This window comes from Chiloscyllium punctatum, chromosome 41, assembly GCF_047496795.1.
Source record: "Chiloscyllium punctatum isolate Juve2018m chromosome 41, sChiPun1.3, whole genome shotgun sequence".
In the NCBI taxonomy this organism is placed as follows: Eukaryota; Metazoa; Chordata; class Chondrichthyes; order Orectolobiformes; family Hemiscylliidae; genus Chiloscyllium; species Chiloscyllium punctatum.
In genome coordinates, this window is record NC_092779.1 from 42,989,243 (window position 1) to 43,002,826 (window position 13,584).

Consider the following 13,584-nt stretch of genomic DNA (forward strand, 5'->3'; position numbering starts at 1 on the left):
TCCTCAGATCTGCTGTAACTTGGACATGGTTTAGTTATTAGATCAGTAGTCCACATTATCTTTTCAACAATCCTCCAATCAAAAGTCATCCATTTTTACCATAGTTGAGTCAATGTCAATGTATAAATCTAGTAATGAATTATTTCTTGCTGATGTTCTGGCAGCTTCAGTCACCAACTTAAATACCTTACCATTGTTAGAATCAGAAGCATGCCAAGTTCTGAAGCAGAATGATGAAGCTGTTAAACTCGTGTAAGTATCAAGATGGATATGAGGAAATTGTGAATTATTGAAGGCCAAGCAAGTTAGACATTATTTTTTTTTTCTCAGAGTACAAAGTATTACAGATATATTGGAAGTGTACAGAAGGAATCAAATGACCACGTTTTGGATTTCAACCTAGATATTTTCTCAGGTTCAGCGTCTTTATGTGGATTTGACAAACATCACAATCTGGAGAACTTCTTGACCTGCCCAATACCCTGGAACATATCATATGATTCTCCTCTCAAGAAGACAGATTCAACCTTAAAAGCAACAGATTTGATAAAACAAAACAAGTTAATGAATCATAAACATTACTCTCACCAGTAAATAAAATAATATATCTCAATTTCATAACCTCCCCCTATAGAGTTTGAAAAAAATGCTAAATTTTTATACAAAGGCAAAATACTGTTACAAATCTGAAATATAAACAGAAAATGTTGGAAATACTCAGCAGGTCTGGCATATCTGTGAAGACAGGAACAAAGTCGGGCTATGATCTTTCATCAGAATTCCTGACTAGCTAAATTCATATCCAGTGAAACAAACTGAAGATTAAAGCTGCAATTGGCATTTTCAGTGAAGGAAGAACTTTTTTTTTGCAGTTTAATAATAGTAGGAGCTAGGTTTGGCCAAGTAAGAGAATGAAGTCAAACTCAATATTTGGCTGAAATAAAAGCAAGATCTTGCAGATAATGGAAATATGAAATAAAAATAGAAAGTGCTGGAGAAACTCAGTAGGCCTTGCAGTATTTGAGGAGAAGGAAACAGTTAATGTTTTGAAAATGAGTTCCAAAGAAGAGTTACATTGTACTCAAAACATTATCTCTCTTTCTCTCCACAACCACCAAACATTACCCAGATCCCTCAATGGTTTAACTGAAATTTAAATATTTGTGCTTGAAATCACAATACTGACACATTTAATTGTACAACAAGGTGTCACAAAATGCTTCTCAGGCAAAGTGGATGGTTGAAATTACCATTTTCATGCCAGACTGTTAAAATTTTCACCAACCTGCAGAAAACAGCTACTAATATGTTTGTAATAAGATATTCCCATCAATCTAATATAAACATAAACCATTGGAAAATCAATAACCCAAATAAAAATGGAAGATAATGTAGAAGTCATGGACATTTTCCAATATAAGGAGTTCTTGTACATAAAAAAAGACAATATCACAGTTGATTTTCTGATTATGCCTGTCATTGTTTTCAGCCCCTTTAATAAATTAAAATTGGACCATTTGTAACCTTGTGTACTATTTGACACTACAATGAGCTTCTTTATCCATATATACTCCATCACAAAAGCCTGACTATGTCCATTGCTGTAACAACACCAGATTCCACCCTGCTGAAGCATGTCTGCTGTCTTTATTATTGCAAGACTTTATATTTCAAATGCTCTTTTGACCACTTTCTCAGCTTCCACCTGTTTTAAACGTTAGCTTTTCCAAAATTCTGTTTCCTTTAAATTTCGTTCATCATTCTGTTGATCTACATTGGAATTCAATGTTGCAATGCTGTAATTTAGAAATTCTCATCCTTGTTTTCAATCCCTCCAGGAACTTTGTCCTTATCTCCGCAATCTCTTCCTCTCAGCTTAACTGCACTAAAGACAATAATATAAATGTAAAATCTTTTTATTCACTTGTGGGACTTAGATGTCTCTGACTGGGCCAGCATTTATTGCTGTTGCCTAGTTGCCCTTGAGAAAGTGGTGATGAGCTGTCTTCTTAAACTGCTGTAGTCTATGTGCAGTAGGTTGACCCTCAATGCTTTTAGGGGGGAAATTCAGGATTTTGACCCAGTAACATTCAAGAAATGGAGATATACTTCTAAGTCAGGATGGTGAGTGGCTTGGAGGGGAACTTGCAGGGGATGGTGTTCCCATATATCTGCTGACCTCCTTCGAAACAGAAGTGGACATGAGTTTGGTAAATCTAAGGCTCTTTTATGAATTTCTAGAGTACATCTTGTAGATTGTACACTACTGCTACTGAGCCTTGGTGGTGGAGGGGATGCATGCTTGTAGATATGGTGCCAACCCAAGCTCCCCCCCCTCCCACTCTGCCAAGGACATCAAAGTCCTGGGCCTCCTCCACTGCCAAATCCAAGTCACACGATGACTGGAGGAAGAACGTCTCATCTTCCACCTTAGGACGTCCAACCATACAGAACCAATGTTGACTTCACCATTCCTTATCTCCCTTCCCTCCATCACATCCCAGAGCCAACCCTCCAACTTGGCACCACCCCCTTGAACTATCTATCTATCCATTCTCCTTCCCACCTATTCATTCCACTCTCCCCTCCAACCTATCACTATCAATCCCTCTTGCATCTACCAAACGCCTTCACAGTCACCTTTCCCCCATCCCCACTCTCCTATTTGTCTCTCAGCCCCCTTCACCCCCGATGAAGGGCTTATGCCCGAAACATTGACTCTCCTGCTCTTCAGATGCTGCTTGACCTGCTGTACTTTTCCAGCACTATGCTTTTTGATTCTGACACTCCAGAGTCCTCACTCGCCTCTTGTCCTGGATGATATCAAGTGAGTGCAGTTGGAGTTGCACCCATCTAGGCAAGCGGAAGAATTCTATCATATTCTTGACTTGTGCCTTGTAAATGGTGGACAGGCTTTGAGGAGTTAGAAAGTGAGTTATTTGCTGAAGTATTCTTAGCCTCTGTTCCGTTCTTGTGGTCATTATATTTATTTGGCAAGTCCAGTTAAGTTTCCGGTCAATGGTAACCGCCAGGGTATAGACAGTGGGAGATTCAGTGATGGTAATGTTATTGAATGTCAAGGGACAGTGGTTAGATTGTCTCTAATTGAAGATGGTCATTGCCTAGCATTTGTGTGGCGCAAATGTTATTTGCCACTTGTCAGCCCAGGCTTGGATGTTGTCTGGGTCTTGTTGCAGTTGAACATGGACTGCTTCAAGGTCTAAGGTGTCTCGGATAGTGAACATTGTGCAATCATTGGCAAATATCCTCACCTCTGACCTTATAATGATGGGAGGGAAGGTGGTTGATGAAGCAACTGAAGATATTTTGGTCCAAGGCACTAGCCTGAGGAACTCCTGAAAAGATGACTTAGAGCTCAGATGACTGACTGCCAGCTTGAATCATAGAATTTTACACTGCAGGAGGCAGCTATTCAGCCCATCAAATCTGTTCCAGCTCCCAAAAGAGCTACCTAGCTAGTCCCACATCCATCTACCAAAATACCACCACCAAAATATCTTTCTCTTGTGGAGAGTTTTCCCCCTAATTCCCATAGATTCCAGTTTTGTTAGGGTTCCTTAATGCCACACTCAGTCAAATACAGGCTTGACATCAAGGGCTGTCACTCTCATCTCACCTCTGGAACTCAGTTCTTTTGTTCATGTTTGAACCAAGGCTGTAATAAGGACAGCAACTGAGCTGCACAGGTGTGATCCAAACTGAGTATCAATGAGCAGGTTGCTGCTAAGCAACTGCTGCTTCAGAGCACTACTGATAACACCTTCCATCATTTTATTGATGTCTGATGGAGTGGTAATTGGCCAGGTAGGATTTGCCCTATTTCTGGGTACATTTACGGTAATTTCCTTGGTAAATTTCTGGGTAGAGGCCAGTTTGTAGCTTTTCTGGAATAGGTTGGCTTGATGTGGCAAATTTTGAATCACAGGTCTTCAGTACTATTGCTGGACTGTTGCCAGCAGTGCCCATAACTTTTTCAGCATTCAGTGCCTCCAGCAGTTTCTTTATGTCACGTGGAATGAATTGGCTGACGACCAGCATCAGTGATGCTGGGGACCTCTGGGGGAGGCCCACTACTTTAATGTATACCTTTTATTACATTGACATGCAGTACTCTCCACTCAGGCAGCTTCTATCGTCTGGTACCTATAGCGCTTCTGGTTTTCTGAAGGACCTGCAGTGCTATTACAGAGCAACAAAGAAGATTTCTACTTAATGCCTTCAACACAGTAGAAGACAAACGGGAGTAGAAACTAAATTATTTAAAAACTCCCCTGCTGATCCAGACATATCACCTCCCACAGTCTGGCAAATTCTTGGGCTGCCAAAAGCCTGGTACCGAAGCTGCAGAATTAGAGGTTTGATGCTACATGGCTAAAGAACTGAGTAAAACAAACTGACTAGTTCCTCTCCAAAGATAGCAATTCATAATCAGTGGGAGGTGCTATTCCAAAGCTGGAGTTAACCCCTTCAGACAAACACTCTTATACAACATCTCCCTGCAAGATATTTTCTCCTTTTTTAAATTACCGCAACCTTTCCTCCCTGTAAATTCTCTGGTTTCACGAATGTAATTGAGCTGGAGGCATAATGATTCCTTTGGTCGGTAGGTGTGCTGGTCTCAAAATGTTAGTGCATCATTGACGTGAGGATGATCGATTCAAATTTTGGATTGTAAACAAATGTGCTCAGGCTGTTAAACCATTAGGTTCATCCCTCTGCAGCAGCAATAAGCTATGGCTGTGTATTGGCATAAGGTTTGCAATTTCTGCACACTGATCTCTCCAATGCGCCAGGATCAGACACTACCATGCCATTTCTGTCAAAATCTCCTATCCATACTCGTTGCTCTAGATCCAAACTTAGCAACTATTTAGTGCAATGCTATCTGCTATAGTTATCAACAGTAACATGCTAAGATTATAACTTACATAAACATTCTTCCAGTTTTTGAAACATCTGTGGAGTCAACCTTTTTGAAAGGATAAGGAAGTGAGTGTTTCGCTTTCTCTCCCTTAATAATACTAATGGTGATAAACCAGATTGGAGTGGAATTGATCAATAAGTTCAGCAAACCTGTAAAGATATCAGCATTCTTTCAAGATGGATTCAAAAGTTTGTATAGGTAGACAACCCTTTATCCGAAATCCTGAAATCCAAAAAGCTCCAAAATCCGAAGGTTTTATCGTCAAGTTCTTTTCTCATTAACAAGGTTGTTTGGCGTGCAAACAATTAACCCAACTCCACATCCACTCAATGCGTGTCACTCAGATGCAACACAGGTGGGCGTGGCCCAGCACTGGCAGGCCTCAATTCTGTCTCAGAGCCTTTAGTACTCACAGTGAGTCTGCTGTTTGGTAAGATTTTATAAAATTTCACCATCAAACAATCACTTACTCCGAAACTCGAAAAATTCTGAATTCCGAAAACCAGCTGGTCCCGAGTGTTTTGGATAAAGGATTGTGCACCTGTACCTGTGTTTGGTTTTTTTTCATTTGACTGTGAGCACATTAGCAAGCTGGTTACACTTTGGAATTCGGAATTGGCTGAAACACTCTCAAACAGATCTTTAGTTAAACTGTTAGCAAGTTTTGAGAAGATTTGTAAATCAGGTTGAGGTCCTGGATATAGGCTTGCTTGCTGAGCTGGAAGGTTTATTTTCAGATGTTTCGTCACCATACTAGGTAACATTTTCAGTGAGCCTCCAGATGAAGCACTGATGGTGTAGCCTGCTTTCTATTTATATGCTTGGGTTTTCTTGGGATGGTGATGTCATTTCCTGTGGTGACATCATTTCCTATGATGATGTCATTTCCTGTTTTTTTTCAGGGGGTGGTAAATGGGATCCAAGACAATGTGTTTGTTGATAGAGTTCCGGTTGGAATGCCATGCTTCTAGGAATTCTTGTGCGTGACTCTGTTTGGCTTGTCCTAGGATGGATCTGTTGTCCCAGTTGAAGTGGCGTCCTTCCTCATCCATATGTAAGGATACTAGTGAGAATGGGCCATGTCTTTTTGTGGCTAGTTGATGTTCATGTATCCTGGTGGCTAGTTTTCTGCCAGTTTGTTTGTACCAATGCAGTTCTTGCAAGGTATTCTGTAAATGACATTACAAACTTTAGTAAACTCCAGTCTGTTATCAGTTACAACCATGTCAAGGATCCCGTAAACTCAGAATATTAACATGTTTGACAACTGCACCAATGGTCATGGTATTTAGTTTATTTAACTCAGTTCACTTCAATGAGATAAGAGCATCTATCTAACATAATTAAGTCATTTCTGACAGTCTAGCAAAGAAGACAGCAGGATTTAATGACTCTGGTTGAGGTCTGTGTATAGCACATGTTTCACTGTTAGTTATGGAGATCTTCTATTTGTTTTGAGATCCTTAGCCACCATACAGAAGCTTGACCACTGGGTTTACATTTGGTCATACCTAAATTTACCTGGTGTAGTTCACCACTGACATCATTTCTCAGTGAAGATGGAATGACCAGCCTGTTATTAAATAGATCATCTCTAACAGTGAAATGTTGTTGATGTTCAAACCTTTGACACAAATAAGAATGGATAATGATGCATTCTGGGTCATCTTTTTGCTGCTGTCTGATTTGACTGGGTCTGTGAATATGTTGCTTGTCAATGTGCTGCTGTTGCTTGGATGTACAAATTAGGGTCACTTCAGCCATTGTAAAGCTATTCACAGTCCCAGGGCTGGGCAAACTCAGTACAGAATTTAACATTACACTATTAAAAAAATGCGAAGCCATTATGTTTCTACACACCCAGGAAAAATCCTCATCCTCAATCAAATTCAAAAACAACTACAGGATACTATCAATATTTCAGCCACCCAATGGATCCATTTGAAAAAACAAACAAGGATGCTGGAAGGTGTAACAACTGCCCATTTACGTCCTTCCTCCTCTCTATCCAAGGCCCCAGTCACAACTTCCAGGTGAAGCAGCAATTTACCTACATTTCACTCAATCTATTTGGGCAGGTGGGACTAGATTGAGTTGGGATATCTGGTCGGCATGGACTGTTGGACCGAAGGGTCTGTTTCCATACTGTAAATCTCTATGACTCCATGACTCTATGACTCTATGACTGTTTCCACTACTGATACACACACAGGGGAGATGAAACACAGATTGTAGGTGTTCTGCAAAGTGGTTGCTCAATGAGCAGACTCTAACTGTGTATTTTTTTAAAACTAAGGAAATTTGGATAATATAGTGATTGTACTAACCTTGAATGGAATCAATGTCTATTCACAGAGATGAGTTCTGCCTTGTCTGGTTCAGATGGGTCATCTGTTTCTCTAGGAATGTCTGTATTACTTCTTCAAAGGAAATATGTCTTTACCTAACGATACATCTTCTGATGAAACATCAGAACTTTATCTTTCTAATTGTTCCTGGTAAATTCTTTGAGGATGCAACCAGTATTGCTTCTGTTGTTTAAGGATTGTTTCTGGTTTTTGCACTTTCTTTGAAAATGTCAAAAATGAAATCCTTGTGATCAAGCTGGACATTGTTTTGCCCATGTGCTTTTGTTACTCCATGTCTTAGGTAGTGACTCTTCACATCAAACATTTGAACATTTTGTATTGGTATGTCATGTAATTGTTTGGAGTGTTTGTACCTTATGAAGTTGATAGGTCCCAGAGGTCTTCTGGGATAAATTTATCTTTCAGCTACCCAAATCTTTCTGTTTTTTCTAAATCTCAGTTTACAATCTTGATAGCTATTTTTTCCAAATGAGAGATCTTCCTTTAATTGTAAATATCTGAAAGAGATGAATCAGAAATTCAGATGACAGAAATGCTGTCTCTAAGTCAAGTTGTAATACTTCACATTCATTACATTCTGGCAATGTAGAAAGCTCATTGAAATAGTTAACAGGTTTTTCTGGAGCAGTATTATTTTATTGAATCTTACTATAAAAAAAAACTAAGCATAATGAATGGCTTTAAGACAAGGCATCAGTTTTTTTTCTATATTCGAACAAATATAGAAAATTAGAAATTTGTTCTTCAGTGTTGGTACACCAATGACATAGTTAAAACAGGTCCAGACTGTGGATCACAGGTTCTATTGGTTTGCCTCCCTTCAGGGCTGAAATAGGTTTAGTTGGCAATCTCATCCTTGGGTTCATCGATCTTTAACTTTTTATCTATTCACATGGTCTGCTTAATTCTTCCACAGAATGAAGCAGTGTATTAACCTGTTGTGATTTGGTATGGAGATTTGAAGCAATTCTGTATGTCACAAATTGTTTCTTCAATGCTGACCAGTTTAATTCTCGAGGTAGAAGTGGGTACTGCAGATGCTGGAGATTAGAGTCTAGATTAGAGTGGTGCTGGAAAAGCACAGCAGGTCAGGCAGCATCCAAGGAGCAGGAAAATCGATGTTTCGGGCAAAACTCCTTCCTGATGAAGGGCTCAGTTTAAATTATCTGTCTAAACTGTAAAACTTAAATTTTCCCATTTTCTTTAAAGTAACATTTTCACTTTAAATTTTGCAAGTTTAAAACAAAATTCTTTTGTATCATGCTTTTCTTCCTTAAGTTTGATTAGCGGTTTCAATTCAATTACTACAAAGTTTGTCAGAGAATTTCCAGCTTTATTAATTCTTATGAAATTAAACTTTAATTACTGATAAAGTAGGATAAATCTTCTTGTCACCTTTTAAATTATAAAGATTTATCACTTTTAGTCAAGATTTAGAACTTCTGACTTCAATTTTTATAGAACATAGAAAAATACAGCGCAGTACATGCACTTTGGCCCTCAATGTTGCGCCGATCCAAGCCCACCTAACCTACACTAGTCCACTATCCTCCATATGCCTATCCAATGCCTGTTTAAATGCCCATAAAGAGGGAGAGTCCACCACTGCTACTGGCAGGGCATTCCATGAACTCACGACTCGCTGAGTAAAGAATCTACCCCTAACATCTGTCCTATACCTACCACCCCTTAATTTAAAGCTATGCTCCCTCGTAATAGCTGACTCCATACGTGGAAAAAGGTTCTCATGGTCAACCCTATCTAAACCCCTAATCATCTTGTACACCTCTATCAAGTCACCCCTAAACCTTCTTTTCTCCAATGAAAACAGCCCCATGTGCCTCAGCCTTTCTCATATGATCTTCTTTCCATACCAGGCAACATCCTGGTAAACCTCCTCTGCACCCGTTCCAGTGCCTCTACATCCTTCCTATAGTATGGCCACCAAAATTGCACACAATACTCCAGATGCGGTCTTATACAACTGCAACATGACCTCAGGACTCCGGAACTCAATTCCTCTACCAATAAAAGCCATATGCCTTCTTCACCGCACTATTTACCTGGGTGGCAACTTTCAGAGATCTGTGTACATGGACACCAAGATCCCTCTGCTCATCCACACTACCAAGTATCTGACCATTAGCCCAGTACCCCATCTTTTTGTTACTCATACCAAAGTGAATCACTTCACACTTACCTACATTGAACACCATTTGCACAGTGGCACAGTGGTTAGCACTGCTGCCTCACAGCACCAGAGACCCGGGTTCAATTCCTGCCTCAGGCGACTGACTGTGTGGAGTTTGCATGTTCTCCCCGTGTCTGCGTGGGTTTCCTCCGGGTGCTCCGGTTTCCTCCCACAGTCCAAAGATGTGCAGGTCAGGTGAATTGGCCATGCTAAATTGCCCGTAGTGTTAGGTAAGGGGTAGATGTAGATGCAGGGGTATGGCTGGGTTACGCTTCGGCGGGGCGGTGTGGACTTGTTGGGCCGAAGGGCCTGTTTCCACACTGTAAGTAATCTAATCTAATCTAATCTAATCGAATCACCTCACACTTACCCACATTGAACTCCATTTGCCACCTTTCTGCCCAGCTCTGCAGCTTATCTATATCCCACTGTAACCTGCCACATCCTTCCTCACTGTCAACAACTCCACTGACTTTTGTATCATCCACAAACTTGCTCACCTAACCTTCTAGCCCCTCCTCCAGGTCATTTATAAAAATGACAAACAGCAATGGTCCCAAAACAGATCCTTGCGGAACACCGCTAGTAACTGCACTCCAAGATGAACCTTTACCATCAACTACTACCCTCTGTCTTCTTCCAGCCAGCCAATTCCTAATCCAAATCTCCAACTCACCCTCAATGCCATACCTCCGTATTTTTTGCAGTAGCCTACCATGGAGAACCTGATCAAACACCTTACTAAAATCCATATACACCACATCTACCACTTTACCCTCGTCCAAGAATTCAATAAGGTTTGTGAGGCACGATCTGCCCTTCACAAAACCATGCTGACTATCCTTGATCACATTATTCCTATCCAGATGTTCATAAATCCTATCCCTTACAATTCTCTCTAAGACTTTGCCCACAACAGAAGTGAGACTCACCAGCCTATAGTTACTAGGGTTATCCCCTTCTTGAACAAGGGAACCACATTTGCTATCCTCCAGTCTTCTGGCACTATTCCTGTAGACAACGAGGACATAAAAATCAAGGCCAATGGCTCTGCAATCTCCTCCTTTGCTTTCCAGAGAATCCTAGGATAAATACCATCAGGCCCAGGGGACTTACCTATTTTCACCCTTTCCAGAATTTCCAACACCTCTTCCCTACATACCTCAAAGCCGTCCATTCTAACTAATGGTGACTCAGTATTCACATCGGCAACAATGTCCTGTTCCTGAGTGAATACTGACGAAAAGTATTCATTCAGTGTCTCCCCAATCTCTCCAGCCTCCACACACAACCTTCCACTACTATCCTTGACTGGACCTATTCCTACCCTAGTCATTCTTTTATTCCTGACATACCTATAGAAAGCCTGTGGGTTTTCCCTAATCCTACCAACTAAGGACTTTTCATGTCCCCTCCTTGCTGCTCTTAGCTCTCTCTTCAGATCCTTCCCGGCTACCTTATAACTCTCAATCGCCCCAATTGAACCTTCACGCCTCATCTTTACATAGGTCGCCCTTTTCCCTTTAACAAGGGATTCCAATTCCTTATTAAACCACGGCTCATTCACACGACCCTTTCCTCCCTGCCTGACAGGTACATACTTATCAAGGACACTCAACAGTTGCTCCTTGAACAAGCTCCACATACCAATTGCGCCCTTGCCTTGAAGCCTACTTTTCCAAGCCACGCATCCTAAGTCATGCCTCACCGCATCATAATTTCCCTGCCCCCAGCTATAACTCTTGCCATGCAGTGCACACTTATCCCTCTCCATCACTAGAGTAAAAGTCACCGAATTGTGGTCACTGTACCCAAAGTGCTCACCTACCTCCAATTCTAACACCTGGCCTGGTTCGTTACCCAGAACCAAATCCAGTATGGTCTCACCTCTTGTTGGCCTGTCTACATATTGTGTCAGGAAACCCTCCTGCACACATTGGACAAACACCGACCCATCTAACGAACTCAAGCTATAGCTTTCCCAGTCAATATCTGGAAAGTTAAAGCCCCCATAACAACCACTCTATTACTTTCACTCTTCTCCTGAATCATCCTCGCAATCCTTTCTTCTACGTCTCTCGGACTATTAGGAGGTCTGTAGAAAACTCCTAACAGGGTGACCTCACCTTTCCTATTTCTAACCTCAGCCCAAACTACCTCAGATGGCGAGTCTTCATCCATCGTCCTTTCCACTGCTGTAATACTATCTTTGACAAGCAATGCCACACCTCCCCCTCTTTTACCCCCACCTCTGACCCTACTAAAACATTTAAACCCTGGAACCTGCAACAGCCAATCCTGTCCCTGTTCTACCCATGTCTCCGTAATAGCCACAACATCGAAATCCCAGGTACCGACCCACGCTGCAAGTTCACCTACCTTATTTCGTATACTTCTTACATTGAAGTACACACACTTCAAGCCACTTTCCTGTTTACAGGCGCCCTCCTTTGAGATTGATGCCATGTTCCTAACCTCCCTACATTCCAGGTTCTGCACCCTAAAGCTACAGTCTAGGTTCCCTTGCCCCTGCAGAGTTAGTTTAAACCCTTCCCCCCCTCACTTTTTGGAAAGTGTTGCTTATTTAAAATTGTAAAAGCTTTTTAAAAAAATCTCTCCATTGTAAAGATATTCCTTGATTAAATTTGAAATTAATTTTGATGCATTTGAAGTCTTGGAAATCTTTTCAAATATTTAAGTAAATGAAATTTTATTATCCTGACATAAAAATTTCAGATGATTCTTTTGCTCAATTTTACCATCGATTTTGGCAGAATGGAGAATTCATCGTTTTTCTTCCCCAACAGTTTCATACCTTTCTTAACCCAAAGAAAGGCATTGTGTTTTTTGGTTCAATTTCATCTATTTAAGTGAAGTGGTCATCTGATTTTGACTTCTGGTCTTAACCTCATTTACACTGTTGCTGGCCTACTAACTGTATTATTTTATTGAATCTTGCGATAAAAAACTAAGTTCTTAAAGTATAAATATATTTGAATGTTTTTAAGACACAGTATTAGTTTTTTTTCCTTTATGTTCAAACAAATGCAGAAAATTAGAAATTTGCTCTTCAGTGTTGGTATACCAGTGATGTAGCTGAAACTGGTCCAGCCTGTCTTTTGGTTTGCCACTAACTATATAGTCGGGTTGAAGGAATTTTAAATAATTGCCCATTCTGCAGTTTGTTCATCAACAGATAATAAAGTTGAACATGCATAAATAATGTTAATTTTGTCTTTATTCTGCTTATCAACCTAGAATAGCATCATAAAAGTTGCAAGTTTTCACATCCTTCGTTCTAGAGACTCAATATGCAACTGAAACCTGACATCAACTACTATTTTGTTGGATGACGACTTGGACCTGTTCCTTAATAGCTGCAGCGAGTTTGTCTTTAGTCCTTATGCCTTTTCTGTACTTGCTTCTGGGTTCTGGCTGTTTAAAAGGCTATTGGTAAGGCTGTGTATTTAGGCTGTTGCACTAAAGTTTTTCCCAGCATGAATCTTTGATACTGTAGCTGCTGACTGGCTTGCTGTCTCTAACTTAAAGTTGATATAATCAAAATGGAAACTTTTTTTTCTGCATATTCTTTTCTTCTTCCTTCTCTTCAGATAGCTGCAGATTTTATTCCTATTCATGATTTCTCCATTTTAGAAGACTGAAGATTTCACCAATTTTAATTACACAAGATGACTGGAGCTTGAACCTGGTAGTGATAAGAATTTATTTCAGTAGATTTGCTGCTACCAACCCCTTTTTGTAATATGAGTCTACAAGGGTAATAGTATTCGTGGTTAATCCTTCATCATTTAAGCCTTTGGCAGAAAAGGCACATACTTGAAGCACAAGTAATTTATTGCATAATAGCAAGATAACAGATTAGATTAGCTTCCAAACATTGAACAATCCAGTACAGGATTAGGCTCTTTGGCCCACCATTTATGTGTTGATCATGATGCCATTCTAAGCTAATCCAACCTACGTGTATATTGTCTATTCCCTGCTGTTCACGTGTCTGTCCAAATGCCTCTTAAATGTTGCTATCATATATGCTTCTACTACCTCCCTTAGCAGCAACC

The 13,584-nt window shown here is 40.3% G+C and overlaps 1 long non-coding RNA gene across 1 annotated transcript in view; it reads right to left on the reverse strand.

The window, feature by feature from the left end:
• Positions 1-2,712: 2,712 nt before the first annotated feature.
• Positions 2,713-13,584, reverse strand: part of LOC140465012 (uncharacterized) — a 30,423-nt gene continuing 19,551 nt past the window's right edge. The window contains exons 3-4 of the long non-coding RNA XR_011955043.1: positions 7,668-7,811; positions 2,713-6,114 (exon numbers count right to left, since the gene is read on the reverse strand). This is a non-coding gene — a long non-coding RNA (uncharacterized lncRNA). The remainder of the gene's footprint in view (positions 6,115-7,667; positions 7,812-13,584) is intronic.